This window comes from Eumetopias jubatus, unplaced genomic scaffold (assembly GCF_037043125.1).
Source record: "Eumetopias jubatus isolate StellerSeaLion01/CBP00866 unplaced genomic scaffold, mEumJub1_p1.0 scaffold_1, whole genome shotgun sequence".
Lineage (NCBI taxonomy): Eukaryota > Metazoa > Chordata > Mammalia > Carnivora > Otariidae > Eumetopias > Eumetopias jubatus.
The window spans coordinates 94,878,331-94,898,814 of NW_028274807.1; the positions used below are offsets into that span (position 1 = coordinate 94,878,331).

The 20,484-nt window shown below is 37.7% G+C and overlaps 1 pseudogene; it reads right to left on the reverse strand.

The window, feature by feature from the left end:
• Window positions 1-2,216: 2,216 nt before the first annotated feature.
• Window positions 2,217-11,218, reverse strand: LOC114209012 (non-histone chromosomal protein HMG-17 pseudogene; annotated as a pseudogene).
• Window positions 11,219-20,484: the final 9,266 nt, after the last annotated feature.

The window sequence follows — 20,484 nt, forward strand, 5'->3', positions numbered from 1 at the left end:
GTCCGGGATCATTGATGTTCTCCTTATCATCCTTGATGAGGTCTTCAAGACCAACTGGACAGCAGTGATCTAGCACCAAAATTCTATTTTTGAATCTGGATAGATGATAAATAGATAATGTCTGCCAATCATCTCTCTCTCTCTCTTTCTCTCTCTCTTCCTCCAGAATTTGACTACTTTCACCACCCCTTTTACTCTTGTCAAAGCTACCACACTATCCTAACATAGTCCATAGCAGCCTCCTGATCTGAATTCCAGCTACCTCTCCATGCTCCTCTCTGGTTATGCTTCTCCTGACCCACTCCTCTCTAGCATAAATGTCACCTTAACAGACAAGCCATATCTTCCAATCTCATCATAAATACCACCTCCCAGCACTCTTTATCTCCTTATTGTAAGAGGAAATAGATTTTCTCCTCTATATTTTCTTTTATAGCATTGTCCCCATCCGACATTTATTAGGCATGCCTTTGTGTGCTATATGTTCATCTTCCACATGAGATTAAAGTTAGGGTTTCTTTTATTCTATTCTTATCCTCAGTGCCCCAAACTGTGCCTGGTGTACAGTGGGCACCCAAAACATATTTTTTAAATACATGAATGAATTGTCAGAAGATCTGTCGACTGACAACATCTTAGTGTTATCAGATACTGCATTGATGACCTTTGTTAGACATATTTAAGGGTTCTCATTGAACCAATGTGAGAAGCCATATGACTCTGTTCTGCTCAGAATTGTCTTCTCTGAGTTAAATTTGGCTTGAATTTTAAGACAAAAGGCAACATTCTGTTTTCTAAGTGGCCTGATTTCCTTTTGCATTAACATCCATTTTGGAGCACTTATTGTGCTGTGAACTTTGCTCTTGCAGAGTCTATTGTTCGGCTTGCACCAACATAGAATCCCTTGGAATAAAAACAAAAGAAATTAAAAGGGATATCATATCACCCCATTTTCCATGGTTTCTTTTCAACTCTTGGCATCTAGATTCTCACGTATTCCCCTGACCAATCTGATGTGGGGACTGTCAGGTACCTTGTTCTCTCCATGATCTCCCTGCCACCCAGCTTTGTTGTTGTTCCTTGGCTTAAACCCTGGTCATTAGAGGAAATGAAGAGAGGCAAGGTCACCAAAATTAACTTATTCCTTGTAAACATCTTTGGTAGAATTATTCGGTGTGTGATACATGAGAATCTTAGACTTCCTGTTGCTTTGAAATGTTTAAGTTATCCCAGTTCAAATAATATTAACCTATTTAGACATACACGTCTGTAATGGCAAATTTACAAAGAAGTTATATCAACCTGTGCTTCAGCCTTTATCCAAAGTCTTATTCTTGTGTTTTATGCAACATCTAGGATTTTCTGTAGGAAATTAGTGGCTAGGAGAGAAAACACTATTATTTTATAGGTCAACTTCAGAAAAATTTTTTTTCCAAGCCAAACTGTATCCAGCTTTACTAAAGATATTTTTCATAAATAATCATAGTATTTCAGGCAGGACATGGGCAGACAATCATTAACAGTATACAACAACTTTCAAACTACCTTCTTCAATGGACTACCAAAGTTAGAAAGCCACCTTAAAACCCAGTGAAATCTCTGTGTGATGCTCTGAACAGAGGAAGTTTAGAGTGAGGGTTGACAGTTCACATTTAGCGTGTTGTTTAACAACTTTTCACAAGCCTACCCTGACTTTCAGGAAATTAAATTAAACTGACAGAATTACCAATCTGAAGATCCACAAGCTAAAAAAGAAACTCTTGAGGGATGCCATCTCCATGGTGATATTGTAAAGTCCAGATTGCCTGACATACTGGAAGCCATTTTGGGGGGTCAGGGTCCCAATAGGTCTCTGGGTTTAAGGGAGTCAAGTCTCTGCTGAAGGCAGGGAGGGAGAAGGGGACATAAAAAAGAAATTTTAGCTTTTCCACACTCCAAAGCATTTGTGCCATTGTGGCTAATGTGTCAACATCCACGAATCCCTCTTTCTGAGAACTAAGAGGAAGTTTCTCAAAATTAGAAGGGAAAGGTGTTTTTCCCCCACTAGCTTCTGGAATATTCTATTAGTGACATCTGTCCTTCCCTCAAAACAACAATGAAGTGTTCTGTGTGCTAACAACATAGCTTAAAAAAAGTAAAATACAATTCTGCATTTTTATAAAACTTGATAAAAAAATAATATTTCAAACTGTATGGTCACCAGAAATACACAGTTATCAAAAATGCACACACTTCACTTGGCATCTCCAGCCCCTTCAGCTTTCTATGCCTGGTCTGTTTTGGCATCTCCGTTTTCTGCAGAGTTATACCCATCCTTGCCAGCGTCAGCTTTCCCCTTTTCCCCTCTGGGTACCTTCTCTTCCTTCTTTGCAGGGGCCTTTTTAGGCTTGGGCTCTGCCTTTGGAGGAGCAGTTTTAGTAGATAACCTTGCAGATCTTCTCTGCGGCTCATCCTTCACCTTGGCTTCACCTGTGGCATCCTTCACCTCAGCCTTTCTCTTGGGTATGGTGGCTGCAGTTGGCGGGATGGAGGTGCTGGACTCTGGGCTTTGGTCAGTCTGGGGGTCATTCTTGTCTCTTCTTCCTCACACTGCTCCAACTCCTGAAGTTTTGAAATCTTACAAAATTTGGCCAAGTTTGGGTAAACACTTCAGTGTTTTCATTCTTTGTCTATTTTTGTATATTTATATTACTAGAATGTAAACGCCATGAACATAACCCACATAAAATTTTTACTGTTTTTCCCTTCAGTGAAGAAATAATCTAACACTTTTAAAAACATGCTCTTGATTTTAGGAGTTTTCACCAAGTGTCTTGCTTTCCCTAATCATGGTCATAGATTTTAAGAAGTGTGAAGTTTTCATCTCTGAAAATGTAAGACAATGAGAATTTCACATATTCAGGATGCCTGGTATGAGATCTAAACTTACCATTAATTCATACCCTCCATAAGTGTTTATTGAGTTATAGTGAAGGTCAAGCATTGCCGGGACAGTATTAGTTGGTGTCCCTTATACTCTGAGGTAAAGCCAGACGTTGCACGAGTTGAATGTTACAAGAAAGCAGTAACGGTGTGCCATTCAGCATTTAGGGTGGCCACCCTGAAGACATAATATTTAATTTCAAATGTGAAAGCTGAGTTGAAGTTATCTAGCCTAAGGGTGGTAGAACAAAGTGTTCCTGGTATGGGAAGTAGCAAATTCAAAAGTCTTGAGGGGATAGAAAACTTGGTATATTTCCACTTTCTAAAAGTAAACTATATGACTGGAGCTCTGAGAGCAAGTAGCAAAGTAGTATATGATGAGGCCAGAGAGATTAATAAGACTCAGACTATGTAGATTCTTGAAGGCTATTTGATTTTGAACTTGGAGACTGATAAGTCTTGTTTTAAATATGGGACGACATGATCAGAATTGGTTGGAAGAGTTGCTCCAGCTACAGGATGGAAAATGGGGTTAAAAGACCTTGGGAGACAAGTTAGGAGACATTTGAAATATATCAGGTGAGAGATAATGGTGACTTGGACTAGGGTGGCATGAATAGTCTCTGGAACAATGGGTTATTTGGGAGATAGAATTGCCAGGACCTGTTGATGGATGAGATTTGGGAGTTGAAAGAAAAAGTGTCGTCACAAATGGCTGAATGGCTAAATGGTGGGCATAAATAGTAAGATGAGAACACGAAGCCGGATAAAGGGGAGAATGGTCAGTCATCTAGTCGCTGTGATCCAAGAATGCACACAAATTTCCCTCCCAAATCTGCTACTTATGTTGAAGTTTATAAGAGGATAACTTAAAAGTTGGAAGGATATTTTTAGGTAAACTTCCCAATGTATATATTCTTACAGACGTGCCGGGGGATGATTATTCACTCTCTGTTCCACTTCTAGCAGGAGGAAGCTCACTATCATGCCCTAGAAACACTGCTGATTATCTATACTCCCTTCTGAAAGAATTCTCTGCCTGTCCCAGCACTTGGCTAAAAGCCTTGACTATACTGGTAACTGGTAGAACCAACACACTTGGCACAACAAATTGGATTAGGTTTGAAAAACTGGACTCAAGAGCCTCCAGCAAAATTTTTTTTAAAGATTATTTATTTATTTGAGAGAGAGAGAGAGTGAGAGAGTGAAAGTGTGAGAGCGTGAGCACACAGGCAGGGGGGAGGGGCAGAGGGAGAGGGAGAAGCAGGCTTCCCGCTGAGCAGGGAACCCCACATGGGGCTCCATCCCAGGACCCTGGGATCATGACCTGAGCTGAAGGCAGATACTTAACTGACTGAGCCACCCAAGGGCCCCAAGGCTCCAACAAAATCTTGTTAGAAGAATTTGAACTATAAGACCCCAAAATGATAGAGATGCTGTTGGATTCCGGAATGCTAAGGAAACACTGGGATGTTCATAAAGCAGTTGCTGTGGCAAGCTAGGGCTGCAAGCAAATTGAAATGATGGAGTCACAGAAACCAGAAATGTCAAGGATCAATCCATTCTGCACAGAGAAGAATGTAGGGAATTTAAAGAGAGAAAGAGAGGGAAGAGACTGCATGGTTCTGGAAAGAAAGAGGCGGAGAGAGGAGATACCGGACATTATTTTGGTTTCCAGGAAGACTAACTGCATTGTCTGCAGTTGAGTTCTATCAGTGACTCCTTATTCTTTTTCTTTCAAGAATCTACTTTTTAACAAATATGCTAGAGTGGAATTTTGTTCATTGCAATCATCTGATGCCTGTCTCCAATACTCTCATAAAGAAGAATGTACTCATTTTTAACAGATCCAGTGGAAATAATTTTTTTTTTCCTATACACAGAACTGTATCTTTCATCCTGCAACTTCTGTGGTCCCTGGGAGCCATGCTGAGCGAGTCTAATTCCTCCCTTAAACCCAGAGACCTGTTGGGACCCTGACCCCCCAAAATGGCTTCCAGTATATGAGGCCTTCTGGACTTTACAGTGTCACCATGGAGATGGCATCCCTCAAGAGTTTCTTTTTTAGCTTGTGGATCTTCAGATTGGTAATTCTGCCAGTTTCGTTTAATTTCCTGAAAGTCAGGGTAGGCTTGTGAAAAGTTGCTAAACAACACGCTAAATATGAACTATCAACCCTCACTCTAAACTTTCCCTGTTTAGAGCATCACATGAAGACTTCATTGGGTTTCGAGGGTGCATCGTCTCCAAGTCTTCTTGTCACAAAACGTCCACAGTTACTCTAATTGTTCTAACACGATTTGATTTTCAGACCTCTCCCCTATTCTTCCATACTCATCTGAATACCTTATGATTTGCCAATTCTTTTAGAATGAAGGGCCCAGAATTCAACAGAACTCTTCATGTATGATTCGACAAGCTCAGAATAACATAAGGCTAACACTAGCCATTGTAACGTTGCAGTTAACTAAATCCCCTTTGAAAATTTCTGGATTTGAGTTTTGTTTTTTTGTTTTGTTGTGTTTTAGCCAAAGTAAGTCTCTAGAAAAAATACCAGGAGAAAATAATTCCTTTGGATTAAGACATCGTTGATTGGTAAAATAAAAGTACCCTTGTATGTTATATGGCAGGTAATGACATTTAGTTGTCACCAGCTACTCAATCCTTAGCTTTTTCTTTCCAGGGGGTCTGCTGATACCTCCCTATCAAAATGAAATGTAACACGTTTTGACAGAGGAAAGAGGATTCCTGAGCCAGAATCCATGCAGCCATTCATGGAAGCTGGATGGGGACTAAACTGCTCAGTCTGTGCAAACACCGGGTAGACTGGTTGAATTTGGAAGAGGGGTAATATGAGGAAGGACAGTAAATCAGAGGTGGAAAGATATGAAAAAAACAATTCAGTTAAGGGTAGCAGTTCACTGCTGACCAGACCCTCTCCAGGGTTACTTTGAGATAGCCAGCTGCCTTCTTAAGATTAGTCCAGGGAGTGGAGAGGAGAGGGAATGCCGTTTCTGTACTTCTGGTCATGAGTGGCTGCCGTTGATTAAAGATTCTTAAAAATCCTTAAAATTCCAGCGGTTGGATGTAGCTCTATTGGTCCCTGCAGCCAGGCCTCACGAACTGATATGCCACCCTCAGTTCTATCAGACTATGATCCTTTAATATCTGATCTCCATAGCTCCTTATAAAAGAGAGTCAATGATTGATTGTTAAATTTCATTTTCTTTTTGTGTGTGTGGGAAACTAAGAAACAAATCTGAGAAGCTTTTTTCCATAGTTATAGATTACTGCAGGGGCAGAGCCAGAAATAGACACCCTTTTTCATACATAGTTCAATTTCCAGCCATGCTGAGTCCTGCCAATTGCAAACTGATCCGGTGTGTGCTGGCAATCTGTCTGCATGCAGTAAGTGATCATGTGCCACGCTTTCTACTGAGGCATTAGCATCCGCGTCTGGCAAATGTTGCCTCTTCCAGTAGAATGGCTGCCGGACGGGGTGGCTGAAGCTAAAGGAAATGCAGGCTTGCTCACTATCTTTCTGGGTCAGATTGGCTTTGGGGGAGAAGTGCTTTGTTAAAATAAGAAATGAAAGTACACCTTGTCGGGTCTGTCTTAAACCTTCTCACGTCTGTCTTAGAGACACTCTCTGGAGCTGTAGGTTTCATGTAGCTTTCATAATGTTACAATGCTTAATCTCAGTAGGGTTATCAGTTCTGTCATGTATTATAAACCCTCCAATCAAGGCAGTGGGAAACAGTGCTTCTATTTAATACCCGGAGAAATGGTGGAAGTCAGCGATTGATACCAACACAATGATGGGAAAAAGTGTCCAGAGGTGCTACTCACATAATCTCATTTTACAACATCTTGAAAATTCAATAGAAAGGACTCCACTAACAATACCATTACACACTACTGATTATTGTTCTCAAATGTTCCTAAAGCTCTAAAAGCATAACTTAACAATAAAAATGCTCTATAAATACATCCCAACAATGTACGTAACTGTATTTTTTCCTTTAAAAACAAAAGCACAAGTGTTAGTCACAAGTCATATAATTTTACTTAAGTAATTTCTTGGCTAAAAGCGCATTATCATTTTCTAAACATTATAAAGTTATAAATGAATGAGCTATTACTTGACATTGGAAAGTATTTCCAAATAATTTAGAAGAGGTGGAGAATATTGCACATTGGGTTAATTACCTATTTAATATGTGATCTTTATTGGGAGACATATTTTGTTTATCATGAGCTCTACATTATTTGCAAAAACATTTGGGGAAAAAGCAAAACTTCCTTGCAAAAAGCATTTACAATTTTCAAATTTCCTTCTTAAATGTGTCAATAATTCTTGGTTTTATCTTTTGCCATTGAGGTTTTTGGAATAAGTATATTTTTCAAATGAGTTAAAATTGTAGGAAGTTACTACTATATCCTGTCCAAAAACAAAAAACAAAACAAACAAACAGTTGAGAGTCATACATGCAAAATATGCTCCAGCTTTTGAAAAAAGATTTCAAACTGGTTTAGAAAAATATATTTTATGCTTCCTGTTTGTGCTCACACCACGGAATGAGGAGGGGATACACACCAGTCTATGTTACTAAGAAAAAACACTAATATTATATCCCTAAAAATATCATACTATTTCATTCCACAATAGAAAGAACTAACAATTTTTTTTACAAATGAATATTTTTGACTTGGCAAATTAAGATTAAGTTACTAAATTAAATTAAATTACTAAAATATCTAACAATGTTAATGTAAGTTTAAATTTAAATTATTTTAATACTATTGATAACACTAAACTATTAAGTTAGGAACGTTCTTAAAATGATTTTTAAAGCCATCAGGGAAGCTCATGTCCTTTTAAATAATTCATATTTATGTCAATACTCATTTTCAAAATATCGTGGAACTCCTTAAAATTTGCTGACTTAAAAATATAATGCAAATTAAAATTTAATTAACAATTTTAAAATAAAATCTGCATATTTTTAATAATGTTTTAATATATTTTATGTTATTACATATTATTAACTTCTGTCATTAAGAAATCTGGTGTGTTATTAAAATATATCTAGAATATTTTTTTATAACTGGACTATCAGGACAGATTTCTAAAACATGTTTTCTACTAAGAATCTGTAATACCTTACATTTTATTTAAATACTTTTGAAAATGATTATTTTCGGCTATATTCCTAGATGGTAATTTTATGTATTCAGTCAGATTTGTTTACAGTTTTTATAAACAACATTTATTGGAGAATGCAAGAAGCATCAGAAGAGAAGTTTTAACTCCCTCAAACATAGTAAAATGATCAAACGTTTGGAATAGAAGCAAATTGTAAAAATGTGTCTTAACTGAGACGCTTTGCCCTAAGGAACCAAGCCTTGGTGTTTGATGATTCTTCCATAAACCTGAGTTTATTTTTAAAAATTGATCCGTTTAATGTAAGAAAGTTGATGGAGAAAGAATTCCACTTACAAGTTTTTCCACTAGACACTATAAAACTCCATCACAGCACCTCGCATTTTTGGCATCTGCAGTTGAACCCCACCATTGAATGTTGCCAGATCTTATTTTGAAAAATTGTGTTGTGTCTATAGGATGCAAATCATCTGAATGAAAATTCAAGTCAAACGGAAAGCCGGCTGGGTCCTAGATGCTCTGTTTGAATTGAACAGTGAGGAGACTGGAATTTCACTGGGACATGAAGAAATTTATGAAAAGAAAAGACCAAGAAAAGAGAGGAGAGCAGAAAGGGCAAGAGTAAAAAGAGAAAGTAAAGAGAGCTAGGTTTGATCTGGAAAGACAGATTTTGTGACATGCTTTTTCATGTCGTTCCACGCAAATGGTGTTGCCTTCCTCTTCCAAGTAGCTCGTCTACAACATGTATAGACTCTACGTGATCACCCTTGTTGGAAATATTTGACAGTTGGTCAGTTTTTTAGTTTGTTATTTTTTCTTTAGATAGAAAGCAATATTGTAATGCTTTTCTCTTTGCTGAAGAAATCAAGACTGTCACATACCAATAAAGAATGCTTTTCTAAATTAGGTGTTTGTATATTTTTAAGAAGATACTAGAGTAAAACTTTTATTAGCTTGAAAAATATGGGTGAGGAAACTTTTTAGAGAGCTGAATCATCCTTGATGACTCTTAATTATGTAAAAGCTAGAGACTTTTTTGTTTCCACGTACAATTCTTACAATGCAAAACTATTCTTTACTCTTTATTTATATTTATAGATACTATACCTACCTAAACTCTCATTTTACATTATTGGTTCACATTAAAACTTGAATGAACTATGTATTCGCCTTACTGAACAACTAAGTTAATCTGAAAAGTAAAAGCAATAGAGAACTCTATTTATATAAATAGGAGGTTTATGTGAAATTCAGTCTTGTATGTGCTTTATCTTTCTCAGGACAATGGTTTAAAATCAGCATTACGGCTAGCAGGAGAAGAGGAGAATTACAAACTAAGGAATTCTAAATAATTCATGGATGTGTATGGAAATAATGTTTCAAAACTCAAGTCAGAAGCAGCTGCTGGGGGAAATTTTTTTTTTTTTTAAATCACAGTCAACAACAGTCATATTATTTCAGGTTAGCTCACACCATTGTGTGCATTTACAATGCAACATTTGTATGTTTCCATTGGTTTGGGAAAGAAAATTTAGAAGACTCAAACACAAAAACAGCAAATATAAAGAATCCTTTCTAGTTCTCCCAGACAGTATGACTCAGTAGCAAGAAACACCATTCTGCTTGCAAAATCTAGTCTAAAACATGATTCTATATTTTCAAAAGTAAATCCAAACCTTGGCCATATCTTTTAGGCAAGTAAGTCCCCCTTTCACAAAATAAATGTAAAAATAAGACAAGTTATTGTTCCTGTTTTCTCCCCCATTGTTTATTTCACAAATGCCCCTTATCTTGATATAGGTTTAGGGTAAGGGTCGTTGGCGACGCTTGGCAGTAATGGAAAAACCACTCATTATCCAGGCGGGTCATTCACCGGTTCTAAGATTGAACAATGATGTAGAAGCAAATCATTTATTTTTCTTAATATCTAAATTAGAAGTGTGAATGTAGAAATGGAAAAAGGAAAGTAATCAAAACTGTTTGAGGATAAACATTGAAGTAAAACAGGCTATTCCTTTAGATCTCATTTGGAAAGAAGACAACTGATAACTATATAAGTAGAACCATTCATCTTCAATTTATTGAGATTGGTTTTATTCCAGCCCCCTTTTCATGGCAAGAACTCATATTCTAGCTTCCTCAACTCACATAAAGATAATATTTATAAACATATCTACTGGATCTAGGGATAAATGAATCTAAATCACCCTAATATCTCAAATAAAATAATGGATCATAGTGAACTAAATGCTTTATGAAAATAACTTTGTAATATCATAGATTAAACAATACATACGTGAAAGTAAGTTTTGTGTTAATATTTTAGGATTATTTATGTTAAATATTTTCATTAAGTGAAGATAATGCTGACCCTATAATTAACTGGGGAAAAACAAACAAACATTGTTCATCTTTAACTTTCAGGAAAGAACTAGCTTCTTTTCTCATATAACTCAATGATAAATTTCAGATTTGTACGTTAATCTCTCTTCCTACCAGAGTATATGTTTGACCCTATTGAAATCATGAGGTTATAAACAGTATACTTTGAGGCTTTTAAAAGATATCAAACAGATTAGAATAATTTATATCATTGAATGCTGAAATGAATTATAGTATTTTAAGTAGTGATTATTTCTAATCAGGATTTAACTAGATTTCTTAATTCACTTTGCTACCTAAAGCTCAAATATTGGCCTCGTTTTATCCTGAGCTATGTTCACTTACATGATTGCAAATAAGCAGAGTCAGAACTCTTTAAATACACACCTGAGGTTGCAATTTTCTTTTTCTTTGTTTTTCTTTTTAATTATCACAGGTATTGTTTCCTGCTTTTACTTGTTATTAGTTCTGATACCACCAAAGAATCTTTGTGCAGTTGATTCAAATCATTTCAACCGGTCTGTGACTTCCATTAATCAGCTGTCCCATAAAATTACACTTTAAAACAATGCCAACTGCCCTCCTCCAAGTTGCAGTTCACAAAAACTATAATGTCACACCTGACTTGGCAATAGAAGCATGGCCAGTTGGGGGATGTGGATTTGACGCTGACATCACTGAGCACTTCGCATTTCTAGTTTGACCATCTCCAAGGAACGACCCATACTTCTTTTTTTTCCCTTTTACCATGTCCAGGCTTTCTGACCTTCGGTATTTCTCAGTCCTGGGGGTTCTCTGTCAGCTCTGTCTCCGGCAGTTTATGGAGAGAGTGTGCCGCAGGTGAGATCTACAGAAGTTGCCCTGTGCGTTTACTATCGCATGAAAAACTCACTTCCATTTTGCACATGGGCCAGGAAGATCCAGGAGGTTTCGTCTCCTCGACTAGCTTTCATCTCTCTACAGCAGAGGTCTGGTGAGCTCTGCAGTGAGCTCTCATGCAGGATTGGAGAGAAAGTGTGCTCTGATCAAACTGGAGATGTCAACTCGGGAGCGCGAAAGTGAGGAGTCTGCCTTTCAGACAGGCGCGGAGATCGGCAAATGACCAGCTAAGCTCTGCCAAAAATCGGAAAATAAGTTTGAGCTATTTAGATGCTAATTTCAATGTATCTCTGGCTAGATCTGAGAAAAGTAAATATGTAAAAATAGACTATACATGCAGATATTATATATATATATAAATGAATGTTAAATTTTTCTACTAGCACTTTTTAAAAATTGCCTGACAATGGCTGATAACTGTAGATTGGACTCCACTCTCTGAGGCGAGCAGTGTTCTGAGGTTACCGGTTTCTACAGACAGAAGAGCAGGGACACACAAAAAAATGGTGACTTGGTCAAACATTTGGTTTCAAAAAGAATAACCTATTGGTCTAAAACAAATGCGAAAGCATTTCAAGGAAACATTTACATATTCAGAAAACTAATTATGATTGGGCCCTTTATTCAGTGAGACCGAAGACGTTTTCAACTCTGATTTTCTTTCAGGTTAGGGTTCAAGTAGGGGGAGGGATAGTTACTTCCACATTCTCTGAAGCAGATTTACCTATCGTTGTGTATCTTTTTACTTGGAGATATGGCTAATGAATAGCCATTATGTATATTTTTTTCTAATTTCTGTTTTCTAATTGTGTTCCTGAAGCAAAGAAGGGAAAGGCCCTTCTTTCCCCAAAGGAAAGTTGTAAATTTTGAAGTATGTTTTCGTAAATTCTCTCACATGTATGCAGTCACTATTTCTCATCAATAACGTATGTACAGATACAGCGGCTCACAAATGTGTCTGATTATTGGGCCATCAATTTCACTCTTACCAAATAAAGCAGTTTGACTTTATTATTTACATGATTCGTAAAGTATGTAGGCCACTGACCACACAAATAAACATGTGCTTTTGGATCAGTCGAAAACTGGGTGTTTATGAACAGGGTTCTTTGTATTTTTAACAATATCTGGCACATTTAAGCAAAACTCTTTACCGAAACATGGAGCCTGGATATTTGTGTGCTTCGTGATCTATGCTGGGCAGGGGCCCCAACCTCTGCTCTGTAGGCAGACCAAAGTACAAAAATCTGTTACTGCAGTTTGACATTTTCTTTGCATGATTAGGTCACTTGGTAAGTCTCCACTTTGCAGTTCTTAGAAGCGCAGATTTCCTGTTACAAAGCAATGTGGTTCTGATTACAGCCTTGAAGCCCAGACGTCGCACCTGTGTTCTGTAAGCAGTTCTACCTCTCATTTTCCATGTTAACACGAGCAACTTATCGACCCTACCTTCCTCTTCTTTGCCTGCAATGGTCGGGGAGACTGAGAATCCAAGGGGTCATAGTGAGGAAACTGAAGGCAGAGTGTTACACACATTCCAAGTTCTGGTACAATGTTCTTAAGCTGGAGAAGAGAACCAGAAGGAATTCAAAGCACAAGTGGTTTTTTCCAGAGTAGAGCCGGCTCCTCTGTTTTGTGCTTTAATTCTGACTGTCACCGCCAAGTTCAGTTGGTGAGACAACATGATTATCTTTCAAAGGAACACTTTCAAAGACCACACAAGGCTCCAGTCCTACCCAATATCACATGGCGAATCTGGTCCATGGCACTTTCTTTGCTCACCTGACTCACACAGCTCCTGACATAAGCTTGTCTAAGCCTGTACGCTGATGTAGACAGCTTCCTAACTCATCTCTTGCCTTTCATTCTCACTCCCCTACCTTCACTTCCTCACAGAGGAGCCTGAATTTTCTTTCAAAAAATGAACGTAAATAAGATTGTTTCTCTCTCCTGCTAGAATTCTCCAGGGTCTTCCCACTGCACTCTGATGAACTTTCACACTCCCTTCTGTGACGTCAAAAGCCTGACATGATCTGGGCTGTCCCATTTTCCTGACCTCGACTCTTACCATTGTCCTGTTTGTACACTGCATCCCATGTGCAATAGTTTTCTTCCTAATTCTGCCTTGAAGGCTCTGAATGGGCTGTTCCTTCTTCTTGAAAGACTGGTTTCCTGCCTTACTACACTCCTAACTCCCTCTCATTCAACCTTTAGGTCTCAGCTGACCCATCATGTCACTTAACTCAGACAACTCTTCCTGGGCTTCCTGATCTACAGAATTCTCCGAGTGATTCTCCTTCAACCATCCGTTTTATTTCCTGCACAGCACTCACTACTCTTTAATATTATCTAGTTGCTTCATTGACTTACTAGTTTATTTTTTGTCTTCCACTACTGGAATGCGCGCTTTGAAAGAAAAAGGACTTCATCTTATTCTCAGTGGCCATCGCCTCGTGTGGCATAGCCACTCGATACCCTTGTTGTTGGGCAGATAGATGAAAGACCAAGCATTGAGTTTATCTAACTAAGTCCACTCACCAGAAAGGACTCACGACTGGTTTCAGCATCTTAATCTGCTACAACTAACTTAGAGCCCATTAATTTTCATTCTTTTGTTTCTACAATTGTCTTAATTCTTGCCAGGGTCTTACATTCATTTAGTTTCCATTACCCTATACTCATTAAGTTTCTAGTAGCACCCAACACATGCTAGGTACTTTGTGAATGTTAGTAGAACTGGAATCTGACACTTTATTTTAATTAAGTTGAACAGCCTCATATTGCCATATAACTTCTTAACTCTACTAAAAAAGCCATTTTCTAAATTAGTAACAACATTCCCCTTGTTTTAATGTCAACACCATACATCCTCATGATTCTTGAAATGTGAAGGCTAAGCAAGCTAAAAGATAAAAATAATAGTTGGAGCTTTTATACGAACATCTTTCAAAGAGGTTTTGTATATTACTGTATCTGCTTACATAGAATTTCTTCAAGGAAGTGTTCTTGCATCTCCTTTTTCAGACAGGATTAATGTTCGGTGACTCACCCAGAGCCCTGGTGAGCCAGTGGTAAAGGAAGTACCTGTGTTTCTAATCTCCCCCTCCCACCCCCAGCCCCTCCCTTCTCTACCTTCCTGCACATTTGCCGTTTGAATGTTTTTGCTATTTGGTTCCCTTTGGATTTTTTTAAAGTTCAAATTTATTTTCTTGTTTTCAACATATTATTTCAAAGCATCCACAAACAAAAGCCCCAGGAATGGTATTCGGGGAATAGGAAAGAGGGGGAGCCAGAGAAATTGCGGTAAGAATCTGGAAATCTCAAAACTTCTAGAAACTTCTTCACCAAAGAGAGCCAAGGCCAGGACAGGGTGAGGTCATTCATTTTCCCAAAAGTAGCCAGAAAGAAGACTGGAAATGACCAGTGCATATACTCATCATTTATGGCAATGCTTTCTCTGGGTTGCAACCAGAATTCCAATGCCTTGCTTCTAGGCCATCCCCCGAGCCACACCACTGAGGATATTTAAAAGCTCTGGTTATCAAACACAATTTGATTGGTTGCTAAAGACTTACTTTCAGACGTGATGGATAAAACAGAGGCACTTAACTTCCTTTTCTGCTTTTACATCTCCATGACACAGCTTTTTTTATTTTTCTAAGAAGGATAACATGCATTCTTAAGGGAAGGTGGAGTTGTAACCAACCAGCAAGGGTGGCAGGCACGCCTGTTCCGATTTCACCAACGAAAACCATAATGTACAAGTGGGCAATTACCTCAGAGTGATTCAGGCCATTGGTGGTAAGCTGGAGCAGGGGCTCTGACTATACCACTGAGCTGCTTTGCCTTGCACCTACCACCACAGCCTAACTCTCAATTCCAAGTATAGGCAGGGAGAAAAATGACAAAACATTGGAATGTTAATTTTCAAAGGCTTCTTAGGGACGCTTCAGTGGTAAGAGGAAGATGGGCTTCAAATGGCTGAGGAAATGCTGTGAAGAAAAAAAAGCAAGCAATTGGGAAAAAGGGCTTCTTCGATGTTAAGGAAAGAAAAAAGAAGAGGAAAAAAATAAAGATGCAGTGCTGTCGGGTTTAGAGAGTGCAGAGTTTACTGCTCGTTCCTCTGCCATTCAGGCCAGTGCACTGAACCTGTGACCCCGTTTGCCATCTTTTGAGGATAATATTTATTTTGCAGTTTGTTTTGAGGTCTCATCTAGTACTAGGTTCACGGGAGATATTCAATAGCTGATAATTTTAAAAAGTCTTGGATGTAATTTGAACAGGGTCAAAAACAAAGAATGGCTCGCAGCTTAGAGTAGGAAACCCAGTATTCTTTCCCAGATCCACAGTAATGGGAAAGCTGTCACTACATAGGAGACCTTCAGCTATACAGAAGCCCTATTCACAAAAAAGCCCTTTTGAAAGATATCTCATTATATTAGTTGTAGGTTAAATATAGGACTGAAAAATCAATAATGAGAATATGATCACTTAGAATATGTAGAAAAAAATGATTTGGCTGTTAGCTTATTGGCTTATTCATAGGAAAAAAGGGTGAGAAGGATTTGTTTTTTCTCCTAAAAGCAGGGGTATTTATGTTATGAAGTCAATCATTTGAATGCTTTTTTTAAATTTTTTTTAAATTTTCACCCAGTTATATTAGCAGCATAGAGACATAACCTGCATACACTCTGGTAGCTTATTGTTATGTATTTTTCTTTCCTATTATTAAGGTAATGGAGATAATCATAGATCATATTTTCTTAAGCTGTGTTTTCATTGCAACTTGCTATTTCAAACTTCTTACAAATTCACCCAACCAATGTCTAAGTTTTTCTAAGGATTTTTTCCAATATAGTAATAGCTTTTTGTGTTTTTTAACTGATTTTATAAGTAATGTGTGTTCATTGATTGAAAGCAAACTAACACACGTGCAGACTCTATAGGAAGTTCTACAGAAGAAAGAAAAAAATCATCTGTGAGCCCATTACTCAGAGATAATTGTTCTTTGGTACATATCATCCAGACATTGTGTAGTCATTCCCAATTTGTTCCGAAATGAAATCATGCTATGATGTTTTCAATCTCATTTTAACTTAAAATAAACCATAGTCTTTCAATACCAGTAAATAGTTATTTGTATTATTTTTAATGATTTATATCATAGTTCATTTGTATGGTTATACTCTAATTTATTTAACCACTTCTCCTTTTGAAACAATTTAGGTTTTTATTCCCCCCCCTTTTTTTTACTATTAAAACCTATACTTGTATTTGTCTGATTGTTTCCATAGGATTAATTCCTAACAGTGAAATTGCTCGGTCAAAGGAAATTTATGTTTAAAAATTTTTTGATATATATTTTCAAACCTCTTCTTGAAAGTTGTTCCACGTGTTTACAAGTAGCTTTTCCCTCTTATGAACCCTGGACATTATAATTCTTTTTAATCTGTGCTTATCTAGTAATAGAAAAGTACCCTATTTAAATTTTCATTGCTTTGTTTACTGTTAAGCATGAATAATTTTTTCATGTTTATTGGCTGAGATTCTGCTTTTGTGAATTGCCTATTCATGCCCTTTGCCTATTTTTCTACTGGCCATTAATCTTCTTTTTCAGACCGATTCTTTTTTTTTTTTAAGATTATTTATTTATTTATTTAACAGAGAGAGAGAGAGACAGGGAGAGAGGGAACACAAGCAGGGGGAGTGGGAGAAGGAGAAGCAGGCTTCCCGCCGAGCAGGGAGCCCGAAGCGGGGCTCGATCCCAGGACCCTGGGACCATGACCTGAGCCGAAGGCAGACGCTCAACGACTGAGCCACCCAGGTGCCCCTCAGACCGATTCTTAATAGCGTCTTACATATTGGGGTTATTGCTGGTCATTTTGTAAATTAATGATTTTTAAATTCATTTAAAAAAATTTGTGGCATCCGAAATTTCAAGTAAAAAATGGCACAAGTTTGTGTGGGGGGAAAAGGGTGGGGGTACATAAAGAAATAGGATAGGCCTTCGGGAAAATCCAAAGTATCCAAAATATTATTTGAAATAGTAGCTAAATTACAACATGAAAGAGTTAGGTTACACATAAAAATATATTTCCTAATAGTTAACAGTTTAAAGTGTTGGCCATGTTCTAGAACAGGATGCCAAGATCTTCTTCTGTGGGACTTTGCAAATGGGTTTCATACCTTTCTGTCTGGCTTGCATAATGTAAAGGGATGGGCCAGATGACTGCTCAAGATGTACCTTTGCCCAAAGTCCTTATTTTCTTTTATTTTCAGATAGAAACTTGAGATTTGTAAAAGCCCTAATTCAGGGTTCTTTTAAGTTAGTTTACTAACGCTATGTATACTGTCCTTCCTAAAAAATGAGAGATTCTAAGCTGTATTTCCAAGCTTTTAAGAACACATAAAAGTAGCTCTGTGTTCCACTTCTTCCTAATACATAAAGAATGACTATGAGTCATCTTCCTAAGCTTTAATTTCTTACTGCTCTCTTGTGGCCATTCAAATGAACTGTCCAGATTTTTTTTTTTTTCCTTAACAGATCCTATAATGCTAATAAAAAAAATCTTTATCAAGCAGAGTCATCAAAGTTTGTGTAACAAATTTAGAGTCTCTGACACTTGAACATCAAAGTCACAAAATAATTCTTCATTTATTACTAAATACTGGGATGGGGTTGCAGAATAGGAAAGGCCTGAAAATTTCTTCTTTTTATTTTAGTGAAACCAACCACATTGTGATTCATCTATGAAATCATCAAAAGACTAAAAATTGAAATAGTTCTGGCTATAACTAAAATAGTTATTTTACCGGAAGGTAAAATAATGCAATTCCCAGCTCCTTCCTTTCCTGTGGCTTGGGAAAGGAGGGAGGGTCTTAGAAGGATCTAGGTTCAGCCATTATAATATGAAACAGTCTCTTTTTTAGGACCAAATAACGCATGGTTGGCTAAACATTAGAGCACAAATAATGTATAGCTAAGCACTACAATTATTCTGTTACATTTTGGCCACCTAATACTGCCCACGAATAGACAGGGCCCAGGAATGGCCGTGTCAGCAATCTTAAGAAGACAAGATGAATTGAAATGCTTTATTTGTCCGGGCTGGAGCATCAGTCAGCAAGTTATGATGTTGCCTGACAAACCTCTACTTCATTTGTCTTCGAGTCCTGTGACCACGTCTATTCAAACATGGTAGGTTCTAAGTGAGATTAGTTGCAACTCTGCCATAATTAGCATATATATATATATATATGTATATATATATATATATATATATATATATATTGATAGGCATACCTCATTTTATTGCACTTCACAGATACCATGTTTTTCCAAATTGAAGGTTTGTGGCAACCCTGCATCTAGTCAGTCTTTGGGTGGCATTTTTCCCCACAGCGTTTGTTTACCTCGTGTCTCTGTCACACTTTGGTTATCTTCCAGTGTTTCCAACTTTTCCATTATTATTATATTTGTTATGGTGATATGTGATCAGTGATCTTTAATGTTACTATTGGAATTGTTTTGGGGTGCCATGAACTGCACCCATACAATATAGCAAACTTAATCCATAAATACTGTGTGTGTTTTCACTGTTCCACCAACTGGCCATTTCCCTATCTCCTTCTGCTCGGACCTCCCTATTCCTTGAGACACAACAATATTGAAATTAGATCAGTTAATAAGCCTACAATGGCCTCTAAGTGTTCAAGTGAAAGGAAAAGTCACATGTCTCTCACTTTAAGTCAAAAGCTACAAATGACTGAGCTAGTGAGGAAGGCATGTCAAAAGCCGAGACAGCCTATAAGCTAAGCCTTTGCATCAAACAGCCAAGTTGTGAGTACAAAGGAAAAGTTCCTTGAGGAAACTGTGCAGTGGACACACAAAAGATGAGAAAACAAAACAGCCTTATTGCTGAGATGGAGAAAGTTTGAGTGGTCTGGACAGAAGATCCAACCAGCCACAACATTCCTTTAAGTCAAAGCCTGATCCAGAGCAAGGCCTTAACTCTCTTCAATTCTGTGAAGGCTGAGAGAGGTGAGGAAGCTTCAGAAGGAAAGGCAGAAGATAGCAGAGGTTGGTTCATGAGGTTGGAGGAAAGAAGCCATCTCCATAACATAAAAGTGCAGGTGAAGCAGCAGGTGTTGATGTAGAAGCTGCAGCAAATTATCCAGAAGATCTAGCTAAGATAATTCATGAAGGTGGCCACACTAAACAACAGACTTTCAGTGTAGATGAAGCAGCCTTATACTGGAAGAAGATACCATCTAGGACTTTCATGGCTAGTCAGGAGAAGTCATTGCCTGGCTTCAAAGTTTCAAAGGACAGGCTGACTCTCTTGCTAAGGGCTAATGCTGCTGAAGCTAATGGTCCTTTCCCATTCTGAAAATCCTAGGGCCCTTAAGAATCATGCTAAATTTTCTCCGCCTATGTTCTATAAATGGAACCTCAAAGCCTGGATGACAGCATGTCCCTTTACAACATGATTTACTGAATACTTTAAGCCCACAACATGATTTACTGAATACTTTAAGCCCACTGTACAGAAAAAAATGTTCCTTTCAAAATATTACCACTCGTTGAGAAAGCACCTGGTCATCTAAGAGCTCTGATGGAGATGTACAATCAGATTAATCTTGTTTTCATGACTGCTAATACAATATCCATTCTATAGCCCAAGTATCAAGGATTCATTTTGACTTCCAACACTTATTAAGAAATACATTTCATAAGGCTATAGCTGCCATAGATAGTGATACCTCTGATGGATCTGGGCAAAGTAAATTGAAGACCTTCTAGAAAGGATTCACCATTCTAGATGCTATTAAGAACTTTTGTGCTTTACAGAAAGAGGTCAGATTATCAACACAAACAGGAGTTTGGGAGAAGTTGATTCTTTTTTTTTTTTAAGATTTATTTATTGTTTTTTTGAGAGAGAGAGAATGTGAGCATGAGTCAGGGGAGGGGCAGAGGGAGAGAATCTTCAAGCAGACTCCCCACTGAGAGCAGAGCCCAATGTGGGGCTCAAGCTCACAACCCTGAGATCATGACTTGAGCCAAAATCAAGAGTCAGATGTTTAACCAACTGAGCCACCCAGGCGACCCATGGAAGAAGTTGATTCTAACCCTCATG